At 37.5% G+C, this 12,341-nt stretch overlaps 1 protein-coding gene across 5 annotated transcripts in view; it reads left to right on the forward strand.

Annotated features, from left to right (window-relative positions):
• The window catches only part of MAST2 (microtubule associated serine/threonine kinase 2), a 192,468-nt gene that overhangs the window by 40,714 nt on the left and 139,413 nt on the right, over positions 1–12,341 (forward strand). The gene's annotated exons all lie outside the window — the stretch shown is intronic.

Genomic DNA, 12,341 nt, shown 5'->3' on the forward strand with positions numbered 1-12,341 from the left:
TAGAACAGATCTGTAGATGAATATGTATTTTTGGCATTGGCTTTAACCAAAATTGAAAGTAATAGTATGAATGGTCATGACTGTCAGAAACACTGAGCAGTGGTAGGGAATCAAAGTTTCTACCATTGTTCCTTCTTTCCTGGCAACTTCCAAGCCACTGGCCAATTTCATCCAGGCTTGAAAAGAAGAAGAAACGTCAAAAATAACTGTAATTGCAATAATATAAGAATTGGAATAGAGTAGGAGACACCCCCTCACATTCTCTCGGTGACAGCCAGTTCATTGTTTATTGTGGTTTGGCAGCACTGGTTGACACTCAAATATGAGAGGGCTCGATTAGCTGGGAGAGGTGCTGTCCCCAGTTGGGGTGGAAGTAAAATAGGAGAGCCAGAGTTACCTCTGTCAGGACTATGGGAGGGAGCAAAGGGCAAAAAGGCAAACTCAAATCTGCAAGAAACTGCGTGTCTTTAATTCTCATTGCTTGAGAAGCAGCTTGTTTATATTGCAGTACTGAAAGAATCTGGCATCCTTCTGTTTCCAAAAACACTGGTGTTAGTGACCTAACTCTGGGCAAGGTTGGAAGGGCAGATTTTGAAAATGTTTCTTGAAATGCTTCCTTGTTGTCAGTTTGGCATGTTACTTTTTACTGTGGAAGGAACGGTGGGATGTTACTCCAGCAAACTGAAGATCTTTCCATGTGGTGCATTCGGTGCATCTTTGCAGCATCCTGTGGTTGTTCCAAGCTGGGACTGCACTGTAGGGTCAGCACAAGGAAGTGATGGATGTCTTCCCTGGACTGTAAATCTGACCTTCCAGAAAGGAGAGAAGGGAACCCTCACGTTTCTGTTGTGCATATTGGAGCTGAGCACTCTTGTGGCATCATCTGCAGTTTATTTCTTTGCTTTTCACTACTAAAGACATTAAAAAAATTAGTATTCTACAAGCTTGAAAGACAGACTATTATCTAATTGGCTTTTGGTTAGGAGGATACTGATTTCTAGGTCAATGTAAAACAAATGAGCATTTAAATTGAAGAGGAGCAGCTGTTCCAAAGCCCCTTTCCACAGTGCCTGGTTTTGTTAAGGATAATTATGTCTAATTTTAAATTATGATAGCTTTGAGTATTGAGCTTTGCCTTGTTACATCCACTATCTCATTCTCCTTCATCAGTAAGTATGTTCCATCTTGGAGCTAGATTTCTGATTGAATTTATTTTTCTGGGCCTCTGAATTATGAAGAGAAACACGGCTTTAAAGATGGGGGTTTCAACACTTTCATGCCAATGTTACCACACTCCCATTTTATTTTTCGAGGTCTCAAAACTGATATAGCGTGTCTGATTCCTGTGGAAGGATACTGCTGGGAAAATACATATTTATATAAACGTGTAAGATTTTTGTTCATATTTTTAGCTTGAAAATGGAATCGTCAGGCTCTAGTGCTGAGAAATCCAAGAAAGCTCTTGTCAGCTCTTGGAAGGAAACATATGCTAAAGATGTCCTGTGGATTACATACTGCTTGTTTCAATTAACACATTGATATTCTCTGTCAGTTCTAGAGACAAAAACCCAGGTGACAATTCAAATGATGCATGAAAATCATATTTCAATTTTTTCTGGTGAGCTCAGACTTTATTTTTTTTAACAAAGAACAAAAGATCTCAACTGCTTTGGTCAATGTGATATTAGCAATTCAGTAGTATGTCTGAATGCTTTAAAGAACATCTTGTATATATATTGCTGCTGTAATGAAGCATGCTTGCTTTTATGAAATGTTTGTTGCTGGACATGACAGTATTGTAGTGTCATGCATAAGAATTTTGTGTTTGACTTTAATTTGGAGTAAAGTGTAACTGTATCAAGAAATGTAAAATATATATATTTGCATATTAATTTGAAATCCAAGCATTTTTGACCTGCTAGTTTTACTAAAGGAAGTTGTCTTCACATACCTTTTAAAATAATTAATGTCATACTTTTCCTCTGAGAAATTCTTTGAGGCTTTAAGTCAACAATTTTACCGTCTTTTGTTTCTTCTCCTGACTGAGTGTAATTGGTTCTGTTAAACAAAACCAAAAAAAGTTTGAGATTGACAAATTATTATTATGCCTCTACTTTTTTTTAAAAAATGAAAAATAGCTTTTAAAGGAAAAAACCCACACAATGGGAGAATTTACAAAAATGGGAAGGTCTGATGCAGATCTTGCGGAGAGGAAGAATCAAAAAAAATATTTATCATTGCACTGTAAATCTTTGAAATCCTGAATGAATTTATTCTTATATCTTTCTTACAGTTATTGTTCTAGTTCAGTGGATAAATGTTGGGAAAAGGGATATCTATAAAAAATGAACAACTTTTAACTAATCCACCAGTTTGAGAGATGACAAAATTGTAAGAAATCAATAGCAAAGTTTTGTCTGAGACCAGAAACAAGAATAAAAAACTGTCAGAATCCATCAGTAAAGAACTGCTATGAGGTGTCTCCCTAGGTATCAGTGTAAGCTTAGTCAGGTATAAACAGAGACTAGGAGAGTAGGGGAGAGTAAAGCCCTCTAAACTCCAAATGTTTTGGCTTGTCTTCAATATTTATTTCAAAGGCAGTGTTTGAATGTATATCATGTTGGTCTTAAGCCAGCAAAATGGTACAGCCTTTGGAGACTTGTTTAAGCACTTTAATGTCAACTGGAAATGAAGGTAAAATTCATGGTGTATTAAAATGAATTGCATGTGAATTAAGTTGGAAGAATATATTCAGTGCTGTAGACTCTGTTCTGAGCAGAATAATTAAAGAAAAATCAGTTATTGACTTTCATGGCATTTTTCTTCATTGCTTTTTTCCCTAATGAATGAGTGTGTATGACAGTGTGAGTCATTATTTGTAAATGTTATGCTAGTGTAATAGAAGAGGTTCCATGTTCTGTGAAGCATCAAGTGTTTGTTCTGAAGAAGTGACTCTCCAAAATGACAAATATCCTACAGAGAGGAAGATACAGTGAAATACAGCTTGGTAGAGTTTCATACCTTTGCAATTTATCCTTGTTAACTCTGAAAAGGAAGTGATATCTCTATATAAAAATTGTCTAGCTTGTACTTCAAAGTCAAATGTGGCTTTATTGGTGAAGTAAGAATCGGAAGCAGAAAAGTTTGGGAATAGTTTACAGAAAGGGGAAGTCTGTATATGCAAACCAGTGAGGCTGCAGGAAGAGTGCTGCTAGTCAGGAGTGTGGATAGTGGAGGAAATGTTTTGTGTATAGTAAAATTTTGGGGGTGTTTCCCAGCATGTGGTAGCATTAGATATGAGATCTGTCTGTAATCTGTAGTTTTATCAAAGCAAATTCTGTGGCAAAATAGTTCTGGGGCTAACTGGGTTCATGTTGTCTTTCCTGTGGGATTCATGAAACTATAGGCTTTGTTTCTTTAAGTTTTGTTTCTTTTGTTTCTTTGAGTCTTTTGTTTCTTTAAGTCAATACCTTCATTAGGGAAACACATGAGATGGTATTGGGTCCCTGAGCTTTGGGTTTGTTGCTGTTCTGATTGGAGGTATTGGCTGCTGATATTTCAAGTCCTCTAAAGCATGTGGGTTGTCTTATAATAAAGGAAGAGAATCCTGATTTTGGCAATGTCATCAAAATGTGTTTTCTTCAGGTTTAAATTTACAGCTAACCTTGAAAAAGGCTTTTCTGCCAGTCAGAAAAAAATGTTTGTTTTAAGAATGGTATTGTATTTGAAATGTAGCATCAGAGAAGCTGGTTACCATTGTGTTCTAATGGCAGTTCAACTCCAGAACATGAATGTTTGTGTAGTGAATTTAGCAATTGCTCTAAATATTACAGTTTAATTAAAGATTCCTTTTCTGAAGGTGTTAGCTTTAAAAGGGGCTTGAGCCAAGGAACTTGTTTCTGCCTGGAAGCTGGTCTGGTGTCTCTTCTGAATATACCTTCTGTGGTACAGTATGAAAACAGTCGGTCTGTAGATGAATGAACTCCTTCCTCCACCCTTGTAGGCAGCAAATTTACATTTGTATGGAAGATGAGTGGGAGTGCCGCCTTTCATAAGGCACTGGATGTGGGGGATGGGCCAGTCTGGCCCAGGAATCTAAACCCAGCAAACTGGAAACAGAAAATGTGCTGTGAAAGCCTGAGTATCCTGTAAACCTTGAGGATTTTAGACATTTTTTGCAGCATTTCTTTTTCCTGGGACCAAGCCTCGTAAGTGGTGGTTCAGGATGAGTTCCTGCTACGGTTCATTGCTAATGCACAGCTCTGCTCCAAAGGTCTTAGTTTATCAAACTGAATCTTGTAAATAGGCAAGAAATGCAGAAGAAATTCAGACAAGCTGTCAGGCGAGTTTCCTTAGGTTGGCTGCCAAGCTGTTTTCTTTTTCTTTTTTTTTTTAAACAAGTTACTTCATCAACCTCCTTGTTTCAGTAGTCTGTCAATGTATCTCGAAGAGACACATTTTTAAATTTCCAGATAAACATAGCTTGATCAAAATAAATAAAAAAACCCCGAGGACTTAAGTTTCAGATTGACAGTGAAACATTTGGCTCATTGTCTTTGCACAGACAAATGTTACCGAAGACTTAAAAAAATTCTGCTGAAATTGTCAACTGATATTTTGGAAAGTGATCTTTTTTCCCCAGCTGACAATATGTTATGTAAAGGAAGTGTTATATCTTTAAGGTTTGCCACAGCTTGATGTTTTGTTGCTTTTAGTTTTGACTAAATAGAATAAGAACTATAATGAATTTTGAATTATGACAAATGTGAATTTTCAAGCTCAGTATCTTAGATCGGGGAATTGGTTCAAGAAGTTCCTTGATAATAAAATATGAAATAAAAAGCAGATGAATGAAAAGCTGTTGGGTTTTTTAGCCTGGTTTTTACATGGGAGTATTCTTTGTATGGCAAAGCACCAATGAGTCTTCCTCACAGGATCATCCTGTTGTGTAGTGTTGATGTCCTTCACACCACGTCTCCAATGATGGGGTCCCAGTTGTGTGAGAGACTTTCTGGTGTTTTTGTAGTTCATACGAAATATCAAAAGTTTCTGAGTGGTCAGTGCAAGTGGACTTAGACCTCTTGTGTTATGAGTTTAAGGTATGCAGCTATTGGATTCACTTATGCTGTACTGGAGAGTACACACATTTATGATCCACAGTGTGATGATTTGATTGCTAAGATAACTTTTACTGGCTTTGCTTTTATGGTGATGGTAAGTTTCCATTCCGATCCAACAACATAAACCACAAAAGATGGCAGGATGCAGTGCCAAAAAACCGAAAGGACTAGGAAGTCACAGCAAAGTGAATTTCTCTCTTTGTGTTTTAGTTAATTCTTTTTTTTTTATGAATGTTGAGTGATTCCTGAAATACACCTCAAATTTCAATTACAATACATAAAAGATATTTTATATTCAGCATAGGTAGTACAATAAGCAAACTGAATGCAGCTCAGAGATGAGACGTAATTCCACACAGATATGTCTTTGTGCATATGTAAATGCACTCTCTAATATAGTAGATACAGACTCCTTTCTTATTTATCCCCCTTTGCAGTTGCTTTGGTGAGCAGAAAATGTGAGTAATAGGATAATAGCTTATTCACAATTTCTCAATTATGTTTTAGTAAAATGTATTGAACACGGGAACAGTTGCACGGCTTCACAGAGACTTCCTGTGGTCGTTGCTTTCCTGACTGTGAAATTGGTCTGCCCTTGGTCATCTTCCACTGATGCTGTTTGAAAACCTGCAGGCTACAGAACAGCTGAAAGAATTGGTGTTTTGATTGTACTGAAGTTAATGGATGGAAAACTCCAGTCATCTTCGGACTGGAAATGTTCTAACCTCTCAGATTTTTTTCTTCTACAAGACAGAGAAGTAATAGATTTTGGTAGCAGGCAGTGGAATGAAGTCTGAATCAGCACGGATGAGAAGAGATTTTCTCTTATAAAAAGAAATGAAATGCTGACTGAAATCTTAAGTACAGACCCCTCCTGGAGTTTTGCTCTGAGAGGGAGGGTCGGTGGCTCTCTACTGTGCAAGGAGTAAAATTTCAGGGCCTCCTAATACTCTTCAATGACTTGTCATACTTGTGGTCTTTCCTGTGATATTTAAAGGAGATTGAGTTCCTGAGGTCTTTTAACCCCAATTTTTTTCTACCCTGAAAACATTTATTTTGGATCTTTCATTTTCTCAATATTCATCTAGAAATATAGGTGACAGATATGGTTTTCCATGATGATGCCATCCATGTCATACCCAGAGACAATACCACTCTTTTACAACGTGTAAGTTCTTTTGGTCTGTTCAGTGCTTACTTGAACTGTCAGAGCCACACACTATTTTTAGAATTCCAGTTTACAAATTCACCATTACACCTTGTTCCTTTTTGGAGTTGATGCCTTGTAGGATGCAAGACACTGTTGTCTTCAGCAAGCACTACCTTTGTACTTTCTACCTAGATAAAAACGTAGAACAATTACACTGCCGAGCCCAGCAGCTTATCTCTGATAGCAGGTGTTTAAGGCAGAGTCCCTTCCCAGAACACTTGCAGCTGTTTGTGAATCTGGGTCTTCTTCAATGTATTTTCTTCTTTTAAGGGGTCTTGGCAGATTCTTCAATGAATTTGTCCAAATGCTTTTAGCCATGGTCGTGATTTTTTCCCCCCAGCTTTTCACAGCAAGAAATGGCCCAGTGTGACTGTTGTGTAAAGCAGTGCCTCCTTTTGTTTCTTTGGAAATTACTCTTAGGCTCCTTTCATTCATCCCAGTATTGGCAAGCTGATAAGCTGTCCTTCCCTACTTACCCAGCTAACCCTTGCTGCAATGTGCTGGAAGTTCATGGCTCTTTCCATTTCTTGATGTCTTCAAATCAGGATTGAATAAAGAGCACTGCAGCCAAATAGGGATTGGTTGGATTATGTCCAAGTGATCCCACTACTACACTACCCTTTCTCTTTTCTTGTTACTGCAGAGAAAAGCAAAATTTTCTCCAGATTTGTTAATTTGATGTAGGAAGGAAGAATTGAGTTAGGAGCTTGCTAAAGTTCTTCGTGAACCAATTTTGAATTCTTTTTTTTTAATCTCCCAGTTTTTTTTAGTGAAGTTGAGTGCTAAGATAGGTACTGTAATTCTTAAGGGATTCAAATATTACACGACCTTATTTTGCATTTTTCTTCTGATAAACAGGTATTTTATTAGACTTTTTCAAAGTGCTGACTGCATCTGAAAACTGAGGAATTCGTTTTATAGTTAACTTTTTTATATAATTGATAAAACTGTATTAAGTGTACTTCAGTTTCTGTAATATCTTTCAGTAATATATCTGTTAGTGTAATGTCTTATACAAATACTTTGTCATCTTTAATTGGAGACTTACCTGCACACTTCTTAAGATGTCAAAATGAATGTGTAAGGATGGTGTAATCTCTTGGTAAAATGAAGGACAAATTTCTAAAGGTAGTATTTCATAAGAAAAATTTTCCATGTCAGGGAGTTGCTTTTAAATTCCATTTATCCTTTGGTTGATCCAGTTTGATTCTGAGTATTTTTTTCTCCCACCCTCTTTCATCATTGCTTTTCTGTGGTAGACTTTGTGGAAGGAAGAAGTGAGAGTGGATGAGTCTCACTAGTTAAACAGGAGGGTGGAGGAGGTGGTCACCACATTCAGGATGTTTTTGGTGGTGGTTTTTGATCTGACACTTAAATAATCGTTATTTGCACTGAAGAAGGGGGGGAGAGAAGGAAGCTGGAGGAAAAGCCATGCCTGCTTTTTTGCAGCAGCCCTGATTGGCCTCTCTACCCCAGAAGCTGGGTGAGTGTGGCAGGCAGCCAATTTGAAAGCATCCTCCCCAAGAAGGCTTGAAATTTGGAAGAGAACAGATGATTCTTATGGTATTTGGAGACTCATGCCAGCCTCAATCAATTACAAGTCACTTGTGTAGACATCCTGAGAATTGGCAATGTCTGAATATTACGGTAAATAATCCAAGAAGGATTAGATATATATGTGCCAATAGGAATGCTTTCAGTTATGTTATGGAAATAAGTTATGGTTATATACTACTGTTATCTGGCTTAAACATTTTCATTTAGTGGCTGATTTAGGAAGAGAATACAATGTGAATGGTGGTGTATAATTGTTAAGATTCCTTGATTCCTCTCACAGAATGTGTTGTTTAATGCTGGTGACCTCAGTCAGAAGAGGTAAGATCAATGATCTGGTTAGTGCATGGGCTAATATAAATATTTCTGAAATGTAGTGTAGAGTAAAATCAAATGCAAACTGCATGTAATGTGTTTGTGCAAGCATGCCACAATGTTTTGTTTCTATCAGATTTTTTTGAAGTAAAAATAGCATTTATTTGACAGTAATGTCTGATAACTGAAGTTAGTCTTTGGTATATTTTTCTGAGGAAGCTCATTTGATAGCAAAACGCAGGAAATGATATTGACATCCATCCTAAATATTATCACAGTGAAGGACTGTGATCATTTTACATTTGTCTGCTTTTAAACAGAGCTTCATCTGAATTTTTCCTCTTGCTGTTCTCCCCCGCCGACATATTCTTAAGTCCTCCCGCGGAGTTTTTGCGCGTGGCTCGACGCTTCCCAGCCATGTTTGCTGAAAGAAGATGCTGTTCCTTTAAAACCAAGTGGCTCATGGAGTTGTTTTCACTAGCGCGCAGGTTTTTATGTGGTACAGTTATACTCCATGCAAATGAGCTGCCTGCCCTCTCCGGAGCGCACAAAGGCGCTGCAGACCTCGTTCAGCGTTCCCTTGTTTAAAACGGCAGATGGAAGGAGGTACGGCAAGATGAGGATTTATTAGCTTCTCACAATAAAAGACCACACTCGCTCCGCAGAGGATCAGAAAAAGCCTGGTGAATGGGATTGAGTTGTATCTGCTTTCAGCTGACTTTACAATGATGTGTTTAGCTCATGTGACTCGGTCACTTAGCATGAAGATCAGCTAAAGATTGCCGTGTAAATCTCTATTCCTTTAAGCACCGCCAACCTGTGTGCTTGTGCCGAGACATTTTTTTTTTTGGTTTTGCAGCTGTCATAACTGTGGGAACAGGAACACTCCATCAAGCTGTGGTAGGCAGCCCACGGTCTGGGCTCTCGTTGTTGTTGCATTTGCACACTTGAGGATGTCTGGCTGATATCCCCTCATAAACACAGCTCTCGATGAAGTTTGATTTCTTTTATATATCTCATGAAATTCTTCAGAACCTTAAGTTGGGTTCTTTTTAAATACAGTATTTATATGCAGAAGTTTATAAATAGGCTCATCCTAGGTTTTATCAGGAGATGAAATCTGTTGCTTTAGCTTTCTGCCAAAAAAAATTGAAGGTCTTTGCAGCAGTAGGTTGTTCATTATATTTGCAATATTTTCTTTTTTCCTTTATAATATAGAAAGGGCATGTGTAGGACAAAGGCTTCTTGACATGCTCAGTAATTTAAATAATACTGGGATGAACATACCTAGACTTTTATTGAAATGGTGTTTGGTATAGCTAAACGCTTTATTGTTGTTTTATTTTTCAACACATGCTATATGCTCATGCTTTAAAATGGGATTGGCATAATGTACCTAAAGGGGCAAAGCCTTTTTTGACCTTGCTGGAGTTGTCTGTGTGAAGGTAGCTGGAAAACAGAAACTGCAGGACAGACTGAAAAAGCCTCAGCTGAACTGTGGTGGTTTTTTTTTTCTTTTTTTTCTTCCCCCCCCCTTTTTGCCATGGATGACGATGAGGGAAGGGCTTCTTCAGACAGCTCTGTCAGTGATGAATAGATGAATGAATTCTTAAATGTTCAGAACTTGCAACATGTGTTCCAGACCCTTCAGCACATGAGAGTCGCAAGATCTCAGCAATGAGCTGGAGAATGTGCAGTGTCTGCTGCATACGGAGGAGCCCAGCATACCTCAGAGATAGCAGAAACAAAAGAATGTGTGACAGTATCTGAAGAATCTGACAGTCGCTTTGTCTTGCCAAAGGACTAAAGGAATTTTTCAAAATTTGGAAAAATAAAATTTCTGGGTTTTTTTCACAGCGAGATTTTTCTGTGTTTTAGGTAGCAGTGTATCCTGTGTGCCCACAGTATTGCTTTTTTAGTTAGCGTGACTGTGTATTTTTTTAAAGGAAATGTGACCTGGATTTTGTGAGCTTATTATACACAGTAAATGAAGGCAGCTGTTTTAGTTTACTGATCCCTTACAACAGCTCAAGTAAATAGAAATAAAGCAAAAATATACGCGTCTGGGATCTGAATTAAATTCCACTCTTTGGCCTTACATGGAGTCGTGGATTATTATTAAATTTGTAGACAGTTGTGTGTATGAGGGGAATGAGACATCCAACCTTGAAAAGATTTAGGAAAGTCGAACAGCTTTTTTCCAATGTGACCTGCTAAATCTGCCACAGAGAGGCAGGCAAAATTACCTACAGATAGTCAGAGACCGTGGCTGCGGTTCTTCATGACAGGCAAGTGAAAGACCATGCCCTATTTTTAGCAAGTGGACAGAGGGGGAGTTGAGGGGGGGGAGAAAACTTTGAAAATAATGGACTTCTTTAACAGTTAGAGAGCAAAGCCAGCCAGAAGCAAGTGAGCTTTAGTGATCAGCAGTTGAAATATGGATGATTCAAGTATTCTTCGAAGAAGAGGGCTGCAGGTGAGTGTAACTTCAGCCTTCTTTTATTTACTCTTCTGCTTGTAATGTTGACAGTCTCGTAAAAATGCTGGCAATTGTTTGGAGTAAATCAGGTTGACTGAGTACATAACAGTGATGCTAGAATTTGAGGTTTTCTGTTTTCACCTAGTGTATATTTTATTAACTAAAAGCAGGATTTTGTATAAAGTACAAAAATACATTGTTTTATGTCTTAGTTTTTATCCAGTAATTTTGTGAATATTCCTATGGAAAGAAGGGAAATCTAAACTATGAGGCTAACCTTGTTTTTGAAACTCTGCTTTTACAGATACATATAAAAATCTGTTAAGTGACTTTTCAGACTTGGCTTAGAGTAGCCATTTTAGTTGAGCATTATTTAAAAATTAAATGTCAAAGTACAGTGAATATTCTCTTTTATTTTAGACATATGCTTCATTATTGCTTCAAATGCACAGTAACCCAAAGCCAGAATGCAATTCAACAGCGCAAAGAATATTTATATTTTACTTTGAACAACTATCATTAAGTACAAATAAATATTCTGATTTGTTTTGAACTTGAACTAGTGAAGTTTCATTTTGTAGTGGTGCTGTGGAAGTTTTATTCAGTTGCAGTGGTATGACAAACATGGTAATCTCTGCCAGTGTCAGTGGTGTGTGATGACTGAACTGATGCTTATGGAGTAAAACTGCTGGAAGGGAGTGAGCTCCAAAATCTTGTATGAGCTGGGCATGGAATAGATTAATGCTTGAAAGCACTGTATTCTTTCCCCCCCCCCCCCCCTTTGCATTGTAATAGGATGGGATACAGCCTATTACATACTTGCTAGCATAAGTAATTGTTTATAGACCATGAACGTTGCCTATTAAATTAACCATGCCTGTCCTTTTGTTTAACTTCCTTTGAGGAAAATAAATCTACCATTTTAACATAGTGCCATTCATACCCTACTGATGCTTTAAGGCAATTACAGAGTAATTGTTGCCTTATGTGAATATGATCTATGTCTCACCTTTTTATAATTTGTGTATATTTTGATTTTTCTTTGTGCCAGCTTATTAAAATCACAGGAATAGCTTGACACTGTGTGCTGCATGTACCACGGTGACAGTGTGTTATGATAGTGCATTTCCTCATCATAAAATCAGCTGTATTTACTTTCTGTATAACTGAGTATACAGGAATAAATAAGATTGTTTTGGGATATATTTTGGAAAATTGATATTTGTTTTCAATTTATTTAATTAGTCAGAGTTTCATAACCAAGAAGATTGTTTCTGACTACAGTTAATAAAAAAAATTTTAAGCCCTTTTAGAGCTTTCCTGAGCCTAGAATTTCTCTGGGCTGTTGTATCTGTCTGACGTGTCAGGGAGTGGTTTTTATGGTGATGCTGCAGGGGAGTATTGGAAAAGGAGGGGAGGTTGGAGAAGCCCAAATGTCTGCCAGTGTCAACAGAAGACACTGCTGGGAATGAGAATGCATTTCTCTGGTTTAACTCAGTGTAGTGTGGTGGAACTCAATCATTCTGGTGGTCTTGAGTATTTACTGTCTCTGTGTGGTGTTGTGTCTTTGCACAGCTGGGTAGGTATCTATAAATACACATGCATATATATATATATATATATAAGTGTAATTAATATCTGCATCAAAAATGCTTTGAGAACT

This window comes from Manacus candei, unplaced genomic scaffold (genome assembly GCF_025592945.1).
Source record: "Manacus candei isolate 608988 ecotype Guabito, Panama unplaced genomic scaffold, ASM2559294v1 h1tg000005l, whole genome shotgun sequence".
Taxonomy (NCBI): Eukaryota; Metazoa; Chordata; class Aves; order Passeriformes; family Pipridae; genus Manacus; species Manacus candei.